This window comes from Pteropus alecto, unplaced genomic scaffold, assembly GCF_000325575.1.
Source record: "Pteropus alecto unplaced genomic scaffold, ASM32557v1 scaffold5800, whole genome shotgun sequence".
In the NCBI taxonomy this organism is placed as follows: domain Eukaryota; kingdom Metazoa; phylum Chordata; class Mammalia; order Chiroptera; family Pteropodidae; genus Pteropus; species Pteropus alecto.
The window spans coordinates 15,409-28,905 of NW_006429330.1; the positions used below are offsets into that span (position 1 = coordinate 15,409).

General features: G+C 36.1%; 1 protein-coding gene and 1 non-coding gene across 2 annotated transcripts in view; both read left to right on the forward strand.

Moving 5' to 3' along the window:
• TMEM185A (transmembrane protein 185A) overlaps positions 1–13,497 on the forward strand; it is a 34,884-nt gene that overhangs the window by 4,228 nt on the left and 17,159 nt on the right. The window lies entirely within an intron of this gene.
• Positions 2,684–2,802, forward strand: LOC112470986. Its single transcript, XR_003043164.1, has one exon. It is a non-coding gene; the product is annotated as a 5S ribosomal RNA (ribosomal RNA).

The following is a 13,497-nucleotide window of genomic DNA, read 5'->3' on the forward strand; positions in this document are numbered from 1 at the left end:
AAGTACAAAAAGAAATGGCATATAGTCCCTCTCCATGCTCAAGTCCAGCAGAAGAAGCAGAAATGGAAAGAGAAATTGAAATTCAACACAGGATGAGACATTCCATGACAGGAACCCAATGCCGTGGGAGCACAGAAGCTGAGCCACAAATTCTGTCTAGAGCAGGCAGGGAAGTTTCCATGGCTCGATCTTGAAGGATATAATTGTAGGGTTTCGTCAGACTGGAGGGCATTTTAGGAGGGACAAAGTATGCAAGGTACAGGGTCACGGGGCTGCCAGGTATGTTCAGATGGTGGTGAAAGGTGAGTGTGCTGTGAGCACTGCACGTGATACCTCATGTGATTTAAAAATACTTCATGTAGTGTTTATAATTACTGCAAATATTTACATATTGTTTTTTTAAACAACATTGTGTGTATGTTGATACTGTTAACAAACTACTCACCACCCAAATGTGTATTTACCTGTCTCTGTCATCTCAAAGCACCTGTGATAAGAAAAGTCTCTTGTTTATACTGAGGTTATTATTCATAATAGCTGTGACTTATGGGGCACCAACCACTTGCCTGGCACAATATTGGTGCTTTGTATCTATTATCTCCAGTCTTTACAACAACCCTATGAGTTAGATATCAACGTTGTTTTGAAGAATCTTAGAGACCTTGTGACTTCCCTAAAGTCACACAGAGAGCAAGGGACCAAGTCAGGATTCTGACGCAAGTCGGTCTCCTTCTGAAGCTAGTCGGTCTCCTTTTGAAGCCTGTGCTTTTTCCTGAATTCCATACTGCCTCTCTAATTTAGTGATGGGCCCCTCCCCTGTGACACAGTAGGTCCAATATACTAAGGAGCCTTCTACTTATGAGATGTAAGTGATTAAACAAAGCAAACTTTATTCAGAGTTTACGCATCCAAATGAGTAGTATCTTTCAAACAAGTTACTTAGGGAAAAGAGCAATATATCTATTCCATTGCTCATACTCCTAATTACACATCTGACATTTCCTTTGGAGTCAGATTACAAATCATATAAGGAAATCAGTTTTGTTGCTTTATAATATTTTATTTTGAATCAAAATAATGCCACCTAGTTTGATCACACGTCTTATTCACTACACTTGTCTCTGACTGAGTGTTGGCCATTTCCAAAAAATCGAATCTCCTCTCAGGGAAGATTTGACAGCATGGAGGATATTCATAAGAACAGACTGCAGGCTCTCAAGCGATTCCAGGAGGCTGGCTCCAAAGATGGTTTGAGTAATGAAGTGAAATTAGTGTGTTGCTTCCCAGGGGGACTGTTTAAAGGAGACAAGTCTCATTTGAATGCATACTTTCTGGTTTTAAAAATACCATTCTCATTACTTGGCAATTACACATATTTTTCTTGGCTGTGTGTTCTTTGAAGGCCAGGATGTTGAGGCATTCAATAAATGTGCTGATGAATGATGCTGAGTACAAATAGACATGTACCATTGGAGACTTTGTTGTAAGGGAGAGACAGAGGGATGGAGGAGTTTTAGATGGTTTCCTAGGACTCTGGGAGTTAAGTTTCTCAACATTGAGCTTGGGGTTTCTAATTGCCTTGCATGATCATAGGTCATGCTTGTGCAAGGTGACTAGCATTTAAGATGAAAGCCTTGAATCGAACTCTGGGGAGAGGCTCTTTATAACTGATGATTTGTACTTTGTCACCTATGACCTAATAGTGAGAAAAATGATTGCTAAACGAGATTGGTACAACCTTTCTCTTCTATAATACTAGTAGCAGCTAAAATAGGTAAAATTGATTATTAACACAGGATTTTCACATCTCCTTATCTTAATGAATTGATATATGAGCAGCCTGATAAGGAGACAGGCTTAGGTAGAGAGCAACCCACCCATGGCCACACAGCTTTTCGCAGGCCTGGGCTCTTTCCAGTCCTCCTTAAGAGGGATTTGTTTTTATTTGGCTTTATGCTTTTTTATATCTGCTGGTTAGATGCTCTTAAACACTTTCCATCTTAATAAAACCAGGTAAAATCGCCACTAAAGGACATTCAATTTTGTCAGTAACTTTCTGCTCCATGTGAGGGGCGCAGTCCCTTTAACAGTTTGGGAGAGTGTCAGTTAGCATTTCATCAGTTGGAGTCATTGAAGTGTTAAGAGATGCTCCCAGGGATGTATCACCCAGAGCATGCATGCACCCATGTGCGTACACTCGTGCCTGCTTCAGTTAAGCCAGCAGCTTTCACTGGAGAAAACTGAAGGGTCTAAAAAGAGTCCAGTTGCATTCTTTTGATTTACAGAAAACAGATACTAGAACTTAAATTCACAGAATCATCTCTTTACTAGGTATATTCCCTCGCTTCTTTCCTCCCTAGAAACCCTTTCCTTTCACCCCAAAGTGGAGAGGGAATTTAAGCCTCAAGCCAAAGTTCTATATACATTTCAGAGAGGATACTAGCTTTGTAGTTGCACACATGTGACACTACTTAGTGATTGCTTACTATCTATCATTACCAATTCAGATGAGAATGGAATAAATCCATTTTAATGGTGCAATTGGAAAAGTGAAATTTAGGAAGTAGTGGCTGATGCCAGAATATCTGGTGGAACCTCCATTTGCTAGTTGGTGGAGAATTAGGCAGTTTATTTTTATACTTGGGCTCTGGTCTGAATGTTTCTTTAGAAATAACTCAAAGTAGTCTACGGCCATGCCACCCTGAACAAGCCCGATCCCATCTGATCTTGGAAGCTAAGCAGGGTCGGGCCTAGTTAGTACTTAAATGGGAGACCACCTAGGAAGACCAGGTGCTGTAGACATAAAAAATTAAAAAAAAATAAGGGATTGTAAGCTGTCAAGGTCCTTGCAGTCCGTGAGGTCAACCATAGGTTGCCTTGCCTAAAAAAAAAATAAAAAAATAACTCAAAGTAGTTTAGACTTTGACCGACTTTTTTTTTTTTTAAATAAATTTTCTTATCACTGTGCTGTTGCTGCATCATATTCTTTTCTTGCCAGTCAAGTTTGGAATTTCCTATTTGATGTGCAGTCATCTTTTTTACTTGGCTCTCAAATGTATTGGTATAGTTGAGATACTATTCCTTCTTCTCCCAATTAAAGACATGTATAAATGACATCTTTTAAATTTTCTGATTGTATTAATTTGTTGTTTAAACCAACTTTGTAGTTTCATTTTCTTCAAAGAACCAGCTGTTGGTGTTACTTATCAATTCTGTTTCTGTGTCTACATTTCTACTTTTAGTTTTGTATTTTGCCTCCTTTATTTCTCCTAAATTTCTTAGATAGAAACTCAGTTCACTAGTTTTCCCTTTGCCTCTTTTTTTTCTTTCCTTTTTTGCTTTTATTTACACTTTTGGAGTGGGTACATTTTCTCTGAGTTTTGCTTTGACAACAGTCTAGGTGTTTTGATGTTTCAGTTGTATATTATTAGCATTTTAAACATTCTGTGATAGTGTTGGGTTTCATCCTTGGTTTAGTCATTATTTAAGGAATGAAACTAATGTTCATGAGTATTACCTGCTTGGCGCCAAGCCTTGCTGTTAAGTGCTTTCTGATAGTTATGTAGCTCTTACCTCAGCACTGCCTGCCTGCTGGTAGAGGTCATATTATTTGCATTTTGCTCATGAGGAACCTGAGGTGCAAATAAAGTTGCACAAATCATCTCTTCAGTGCTACTACACTGCTTAACAAGTGAATGTGGAAAAGATACATGTGGTTAGGCCATTTATAGTCTGGGTTTTTTTTTCAGTTTATTATGAATTGTGTAGAATTTCTGCCTCTAGTCTCTACCAATTAGTCTACTTATGCCTCTATACCTTCTGTCACCCTTTTGCTCAGAAAATCTTCAGTGGCTTCTTATTGCCTATTAATAAATTTGAAGGACTTTACCTTGATATTACCCCCACCTACCTTTCCCTTTCTCAGGTACCTTTTCTCCTCTCTCCCCAGCACCCCACGCCCCTAAATTCACAAGATGTACTCTTCCTGGGTTATAAAAGGCTGTCTCCTACTTTAAAAAATCTTATCCTCTTCGTCTAGAATTTCCTTTCCCCAACCTACTGCCGCAGTCCTACCGCCCTTCCCAGTTCTCCCAGGGAAATGAATCTTCCATGTACCAGTTTACCATGGTGTATATAGTTAACTGTTGATCAGTCATCCCTCTCTGCTCTTGTTAGTCTTTAAGCATTTTCAGGGCCAAGGTTGTTTCTTTTTTTTCTTCTCATCTTTGTATATCCCCCACATTTCAGGCACTCAAACAATTTTTTAATATTTTAAATTCACTTTGCGTTTATTGTATATCAGTGCCCCGTGACCCTGTTTTCCCCCTTGGAAAAATCTGTATGCATGTAAAGAAAGCATATATTTTTTGTTCTCCTATTTTATTCTCTTGCTAGAACCATGCTGTTTTTATCTACTTGAGTGTTCATTTCCAGAGTTTCCTTAGGAACTTTGCTTTATCTGTCATGATTTGATGGCATGTAGAAGCCCACAATGTACATATCTCTATATATCTTTAAAATAACACTTGTCAGATTATTTCCATATTCTATGGCCATGTTGCTAGGTTTTCATTTTTGAAATTTTCCTTATTAGTCATTTTAGTATTTTAATTTTTTTGCTTTGAAATCTAATTTATCAAATCACTGTACTAGTAAACTGCTTCTCTTATTTTTACCCAGGCATGAGAAACCTTTGTCATCTCCTTTCTTGTAGTTGGTTTGACTTCACATTGGTTGTAAGTGTGACTCTTAAATGCAACAGATATAGATTTTATTTTTTAATCTAGTAAGTGACCTTTCTTATTATCAGCCTGTGGTAGGCAGAGTAATGATCCCACCTCCTAGATACACCCTCATTCTAATCCTTGAAACCTGGGAATATATTCCATTACAATGGCAAAGAGAAATTAACACAACAGATGGAATTGAGGTTGCTAATCAGCTGACCTGAAACTAAGAAGACTGTTCTGGATCCTCTGGCTGGGCCCATTATCACAGATTTTAAATGTAGAAGAGGGTGGAGGAAGAGGAGGTCAGAGTGAGTCAATGTGAGGAGGGCTGGACGTACCACTGCTGGCTTTGAAACTGGAGCCAAGGGCCATAAGCCAAAGAGCTAGGAGGCAGCCTGCAGGACCTGGTAAGATAGGAAAACATTCTCCTCTAGAGCCTCAAGGAGGGTCACAGCCCTGATGACACCTTGTTTTTAGCCCAATGAAACCCATTTCGGATTTTTGACATCCAGAACTGTAAAAATAATATGTTTGTGCTTTTTCAGCCAGTAGGTTGGTCGCAATTTTGTATGGCAGCAATAGAAAGCTAATACATGGACATTCCATCCTATTTCTGTTTTTCTAACCCTAATATTTGAATTAGGAATTATATTTTTGTACTATTATTTATCCTCTTGTAAGTTCATCTTGTTTCCTTCCTATTTTTCATTTTTCATGTAATAGACCTACAACTCTTTATGTCAAAAATAATAAAATAATCACTTTTCCAACATTTAAAACATTTTGGTACTTCTGTTTTCATTATTTCTACTCCTCTTCTATTAAATAAGAAACATCTCTTTTAGGGAAGATAACCAATTTAGCTTACAGGATTTACCTGTCCCTACCTTGTCTATTTTTTTTTTTTAATAATCTGAAGCACCTCTGCATATTCTCTACCTGTAAACCCTATGATTATCATTGTCCTTGCATTCGTTAATGTTCTCATTCACTTATTTCTTTTAAATAGTCTGTTTTCAAATCCATTGTTTCTGGTAATATGTATAGCCAAATTTGGTTGACAAATGGGTTCTGATTTTATAGATTTTGTAATATCTCCCTGTGCTCAGTGAGAAAAAGTCATCTCAGCTAGTTACTTTCTGTTTGTGGTGCTCACTCCATATGTTAGCTTATGAATCCCCCTTTCTCTTCTCCAAAGTCTGGGGATGACGTTGTTCTTGTCTTGCCATCTTTTAGTGGTAGTCCTTCTTATTCATAGCAGCTTGTAAAAGCCCCCTCTTGTTTCTCAGCATTGACATAACTAACATGTATTTAGTGCAGCAGTTATCAGACTATTTTCCACAGACCCCTAGGGAGCCTTGAGAGCCTTTCCAAGGGTCCGTGAGGTCAAAATTATTTTCATAATAACACTAAGACATTTCTTTGCCTCTTTCTCTGCGTTGACATTTGCACTGATGGTGCAAAAGCAGTGGTGGGTAAACTGCTAGAACCTGAGCACAAATCAGGCTGGTGACACGAAACTGTACTAGGCATCATTAGAGTCTTCCCCACAATGTACTTAAAAAAAAACTTCACTTAAGAATGTCCTCGATAAATCAGAAAAAAATACCAGTCTCTTTCATTCTTGACCCTTGAGTACACATCTATTTTAATATTCCATGTGACAAAATAGGAAGAATGAATAAAAGCTGTCTGCTGTATGCTGAAGCGCAGTGGTTGACTCAAGGAAAAACACTTGTGTGCCTGAGTTGCAAGCTGCTGTTTTCATGGAATACCAGTTTTACCTGAAACTGTGGCTATTTGTATTAGGGTATTTGACAGTCATTTTCTCAAAAATGCAAGTGAATTTGTCACTTCAAGGAAAACAACTAATGGCATTTTTTACAATTGGTAAAATTTGAGCTTTCAAGGGAAAAATCACAATTTTTGAGAAGTTATATCTACCACCATGAGGTTGACAGCCTCCCAATACATGAAATATTTCTGATGAAGTGGCTTGTGATAATAACTAATGTGATTTATTTTTACTATTGTATAGTGAAATGTGTCAACATTTGAAAGATTTTTATTAATTAATGAACCAATATTTTCTATAAGTTCATTGCTGGTGTAGTCACAAGGCCCATGTGCTCACTGCATCAAATATTTAATATTAAATAGATCAGAGTTTGGAATAAAGAAAGATTTTATTTATCAAAATGGTACCATAATGAGAAGATGGGAGCTTTCTAGTTTTCTCAAATCCATCTTAAGAGCCACCCCTCAAGTTCCTGTATCCTATACATCCAGGGAAGGGAGAAGGGGCAGGGCAAGAGTTAAGATCCAAAGAAGAGTGAGAAATCTCCAGATCTTTTTGTTCCCAGTTTGTTATACCAGAAGTCAACTCAAGTCTCAGGTAGAACTCCTCTAGTCAATTAGCATATTTATAGAAATGTAGGCCTGAATTAAGGTAGAATCTGGGAGAGAAGCAGAAACATTCCACCCTGTTAGAATTTCCCCCTTTATTTGTTCATCCCTCAGTCTCGAGGGAAGTAGAGCAAGTGGTTCCAATCTCAATCAAGAGAGAAGATTAATTGTAAGATGGAGTCAGATTTGCCTGCCCTTCATGCCCCTCTCATTTGCGTTCCTCCTATCAAGCTCTTTCAGTCTCACACATCCACTTCTTCCAAGATACTCCCTGAGCCTTAGAGGGGGCAATCTGAGTGTTCAATTTACAAGCAGAGACCAACCAGAGCAACAGTAGAAGCAGCAGTAGGTCAGGATAATTGTATCCTAATATGAGACAAATAAAAAATAATGAGGCAGGTGGTGCCAATCTGACATTCTCCTGATCTGCAACTTTAATGCCTCTGATGATGTCATCATATACTCAAGAAAGCTTTCACGCAGTATATCAGTCACTGAGATCGTCCAAGCATGAGCTGTTGTGATGATTTCTCCCAAGTTTACATCATTGTCCAGTTGTAGTCTGCAATTGCAAGGCTCAGAAAAAAAAAAAAAAAACCAGTTTTAATTCTCAATAATTCCAAGGCAAAGGGTGGAAGAAAAAAATGAAACACTAGTTCAGAGGGTTGCAGCCAAACACTTCCACCAGAAAATTTCAGGATTCAGTCCAGTCCACAAGTGAAAAATAAAACTTTAAAGACAATTAACCGAACTAGAATCTAATATTCACAATTGCACATTATGGTCTCTATTGAAACGATTTTTCTCTAAAATCACCCTCATTTTTATCAAAGATAGCCAAATTAAGACTAATCCATTGCATAAGTCTAGCTTCAATAAACTCGGCCTGTTATTTGCATAAGTGCAGCAAGAATAGCAATTGCTCATATAGGCTCCCTTAAATCTGCTTTGCTGGAATTTCATAAGGAATCTCCAGATTGAACTTCAGTTAGCCTCACGGGACTAAGCCACATCCTTGCCATCAGACCTTGCCTGCAATACTTATAGAATTGGGTGAACTCCTCAGGTTCTCAAAGTTCCCCAAACATCTTGAGGTTCTTCCTTTGCCATCTCCCAGGAACACAATCATTGTCCCTTACCTAGAAAGACTGCTGTGAACCATATCAACAAGGTACCAGGCTGTTTTTCCAAGGGGCTTTTATTGGCTTCCAAAGTCAATCTTAAGAATTAATTTAAAGCCTTCTGGTGACATCCAGAGTCTGTGCATATATATCTCTTTCAAACATGACATTCCAGTCAAAGCCTTATCAGGAATTTTCAATCGTGTCCTATTATAAAGATAATAGATTCTTATTGAATCTATGCAAACAGCCATATTACCATGAAAATAATATTGAGTTTCCAAATTCTGAAGGGATCAGGTAGGGAGAAAAATGTAAATATCTCGGTACTGCTTACAAAGGCATAATTTACCAAACTGCCCCAAAGAGGCAAGTTTCATTATATCTGGAAAAGAAAAAAAACTTAAAAATTAGCAATATTTCAAACAAAAAGTATTAAAAAATTATAATCATCTTCAGTTCAGTCCCACACAATCAATTCTTGTTTATCTTGATTATTTGCCAGTGTTTCCATGAATCAAGTTATTTCTCAGAATTCTATAAAAAAAGCATTAGAGTCAAACGGTGACTGTAAATGACAAAACACTAAAATGACATGATTACAGACCTGATGATAATGCAGTCGACAATGAACTTTGCTTTTCTGTATCATCATTCCTACCCAGGGAATGAATATCACCACCTAATTGAGTGTTCATTCAATTTAGTGCCTACCGCCACCAATCTGAATTCCTTTGAAGGCTCCCTCTCAGTCACTATCATAAGCTACACAGTTGTCCAACAAACATTCCCTACCCATGTGTTTCCTATCTTCATATCAAAGGAAAAAAACTTGAAAAGGTTTTTCAAACAATTAACATTTAAGTGGCATTTAAGCGATTTGTTTATATGATTTTAAAATGGCCTTGTTCTTTGCAGTCTCCCGTAGGGCAAGGCATCAAGTATTTCAAAAGGCAGCCATACACTTCCTTTTATACTTTTTAAGACAGCTTAAGTTCTAACACAACTTAAAAATAAATTGTCAAGTTTTGTTTTTACTATTATTTTCACAGATACAGAGCAGAGGATAAACCTAACAATGTCTACTTTTCCTAACTCACCACCATATTCATAAAAACTTTGTGATTCATTCTAACATACATATCAGTGCACTTGGCAAGAATATAATGAATAAAATGGCAAGTGGTAAAATCTAATTCATGCCAAAACATTGGAGAAGTTTCATAGGAAGCACAGACATATGCAACTTTAACTCTGTAGACTCTTGGTGATTTTCATATAATCTCTAGAACACCCATTTTACTATTCAAAATATATGTATACAAATACATTATTAGTTCTTTATTTGACAAAGCTTCTCATGTAATTTCAACACACCATGCTAAGCCTAATTAGTTGTGTAACCACCATCCAAAGATATAGAATAGTTCCACTGCTGAAAAATATTCCCTCTTATCCCTTTTTAGTCAACTTTTCCCCCAGCACAGCCACTGGTAACCACACTGACCTGTTTTTCGTATTGATAATTTTGCCTTTTCCAGAATGTCAAATAAATGGAGTCATACAGTATATTATGTTTTCAGTCTGAGCTATTTTACTTAGCATGGTGCTTTTGGGGTTGGTCCATGCTGTTGCATGTATCCCTAGTTCTTCTTTACTGCTGATTAGTAATCCATTGAGCAGATATACCACAATTGGTTTAACTGGTCACCAATTTATGGACATTTGAGTTGTTTTCAGTGGCTATTATAAGTAGAGCTGCTCTGAACATTTGAATATAGGTGTTTGGGTAGACATGTTTTTCTTTTTCTTGAGTAAATACCTCGGCATGGGATTGCTGGCTCATAGAATAAGTATGTACTTAACTTTATAAGAAACTGCAATAGTATTTTCTAAAGTGTCTGTACTGTTTTGCATTTCTACCAGCAATGCATGAGGGTTCCAGTTGTCCCATATCCTTAGCAACAGTTGTCAAAATTGACCATTTTAATATTAGCCATCGTGGTAAGTGTGTAGTTTCATCTCATTGTTGCTTTAATTTGCATTTCTTTAACGTATGAAAATATCGAGTATCTTTTTATGTGCTTATTTCCCTTTTGTATGACTTCTTTGATGGAGCATCTGTTCTCATTTTTCTGCTATTTTAATCAGATTGTTTTCTTATTTTTTAGTTGTAAATCTCCTTATGTATACTGGATACAGGTACTTTGTATGATATATGTTTTCAGAATATGTTCTTCCAGTTTGTGGCTTGGCTTTTCATTTTTTTAATTGTCTTTCAGAGAGTAGGAGTTTTTATTTTTGAAGAAGACCAATTTTATATCCCATCTAAGAAATATTTACCTAACCTTAGGTGGCAATTATTTTTCCCCTTGTGTTTTCTAGATGTTTTGTAGTTTTAGCGATTACATTTAGGTCTGTGATCCACTTCAGGTAAATTTTTCATATGCTGCGAGATTGAGTCTAGGTGCCTTTTTTTCTATCTATCTAGTTATTTCAGCACTATTTGCTGAAACACAATTGTTTCTCCATTAAATTGCCTTGGTACCTTTGTCAAAAGTTAACTGACCATGTATGTATGGATCTGTTTTTGGACTCTGTCCTGTTCTCTATGTCTCTCCTGGTGCTAATACCCATCATCTTCATTATTATCGCTTTATGGTAAGCCTCAAAATCATGTAGTGTAGGTTCTCCAACTTTGTTCTTTCTCACAATTGTTTTGCCCATTCTAGGTCCTTTGCATTTTCTTATAACTTTTAGAATCAGTATGTCAATTTCTATAGAAGAGGCTGCTCAGATTTTCATTGGGATTGCATTGAATCATTAGAATAATTTGATTAATAGGGTAGACTGAATAATGGACCTCAAAGATATCCACTTCTTAATCCATGGAACCTGTGACTATTACCTTCTATGGCAAAAAGGTAATAATTACCTTATATGGCAAAATATGTGATTAAGTTAAAGATCTTTTGATGGGAGAGTATCCTGGATTATCCCCGTGGGCCTTAAGTCATAGGTTTCCATATGAGAATGAGGCAGGAGATACTGTTAAGAGGAAAAGGCAATGTGATGGAAATAGAGAAAGAGATTTTAAGATGCCGCACTGCTGGTTTTGATGATGGAGGGAGAGGCCCAAGGAGTGCAAGGAATACAGCTCTAGAAACTGGAAAAGGCAAGGAATGCATTCTCCCCTAGTTCAGGAGGGAGCAGGTCCCTGCTGACACCTTAATTTTAACTCAGTGAAACCCATTTTGGACCTCTGGCTTCCAAAACTGTAAGAGAATAAATGTGTTGTTTTAAGCCCCTACGTTGGTGGTAATTTGTTATAGGACCCATAGGAAACTAATACACAGGATGTAAATCTTAACGATGTTGAATTTTCTAATCTATAAATGTGGTATATCTCTCCGTTTATTGAGATCTTTAATTTTTCTTGGTAGTGTTTGGTAGATTTCAGTGTACAAATCTTGCACATATTTTGTTACATTTACTTATGAGTATTTCATATTTTGATGCTGTTGCGAATAGTAGTTTTTTCATAAACTTAATTTTAAGATAGATTTAGATTTATAGGAAAGTTGTAGTAAATGATAGCTTTAAAAAGTTCAATGTTCAATTTCTCATTGTTAGCATATAAAATACAATAATTTTTTGTACATTTACTTTGTAGCCTGCAACTTTGCTAAATTCAATTATTAGATTTAATAGCTTTTTTAGTAGATGATTTGGGATCTTCTACATAGACAGTCATATGTTGTCTGCAAATATCAGATTTACTCCTTCCTTTCAAGTCTTCATTCCTTTTAGTTCTCCTTCTTATATTTTCACTGTGGCTAGGACCTCCAGTACAATCTGAATAGATCTATTGAAGTGGACACATTTGTTTACAGTCTTGGGAAAGTATTGTCTTTCACCATTAAGCATTTTAACTGTATGTTTTTCATGGATAAGCATACATTCCTAATGTGTTTAGAGCTTTTATTGCGAATAGGTAGTAAATTATGTCAAATGTTTTTTCTGGAACCATTGAGATAATCATATGTTTTTTTCTTTTTCATTCTTTTAATACTGTGAATTTTATTAATGGATTTCAAATGTTAAGCCAAGCTGGCAATCATTGCCAAAACCATACTTAATCATAATGTAATTTCCTTTTTTATATATTGCTGGATTCAATTCTTTACGTTTTAAAGGGTTTTTGCATCTACATTCGTGGAAGATACTCATTTGTAGCTTACTTTCTTGGTCAGGTTTTGGTATCAGGGTAATGCTGACCTCATAAAATAAACTGAGAAATTCCCCCCACCCGCCGTCATCTTTTTCTGCAAGAGTTTGTGAAAAATGGTGCTGTTTCTTCCTTATATGTTTGGCAGGTGTTGTCAAGGCCTGACATTTTCTTTGTGAGAAGGATTTTAACTACAATTTCAGTTTCTTTAATGAATATAGAGATATAAAAGAATTTGTTTCTTCTTGTATGTACTTTGATAATGTCTTTCTTTCAAATAATTTATTTGCATAAAGTTGTTCATAATATCCTCTTCTAATCTCTGTAATGTTTGTAGGATTTGTAGTGATGTCTCTTCTTTCATTCTTGGTATTGGTAATTCGTGTGTACTTTTTCCTGATCACTCTGGCTATAGGTTTACCAATTTTCTTGATCTTTTAAAAGAACCAGCTTTTAGTTGTATTGATTTTTCTCTCATATCTTTTTACTGTATTTTATCGATTTCTGTGCTTTTATTTATCATTTTCTTCCTTCTGTTTATTTTTCAAAAAATTTCCTACTCTTCCTATTTTCTGAAGATATTTTCTAATATAAGCATTTGATGCTATGAATTTCCCTTAAGTACTGTTTTAGCTGCATCTCACAATTTTGATATCTTGTATTTTCACTTTCATTTAGTTCAGAATTTTTCAAATTTTCCTTGTGGATTTTTTCTTTCACCTATGGATTATTAAACGAGTGTTGTTTAATTTACAAGTTTTTTGAGACTTTTCCAGATCTCTTCTTTATCAATTTTCAATTTAATTTCATTGTGTTCAGATACTTTGTATGATTTCTATCCTTTTAAATTTATCGAGGCTTGTCTTATGGCCCAGAATTCAGTCTGTCTTGGTGAATGTTCCATGTGTACTGGAAAGGAATTTGTATTCTGCTGGAATGTTTTATCAATATCGATTAGGTCATATTGGTTGATAATGTTGTTATCATCTTGTATATCTTTAGTAATTTTCTA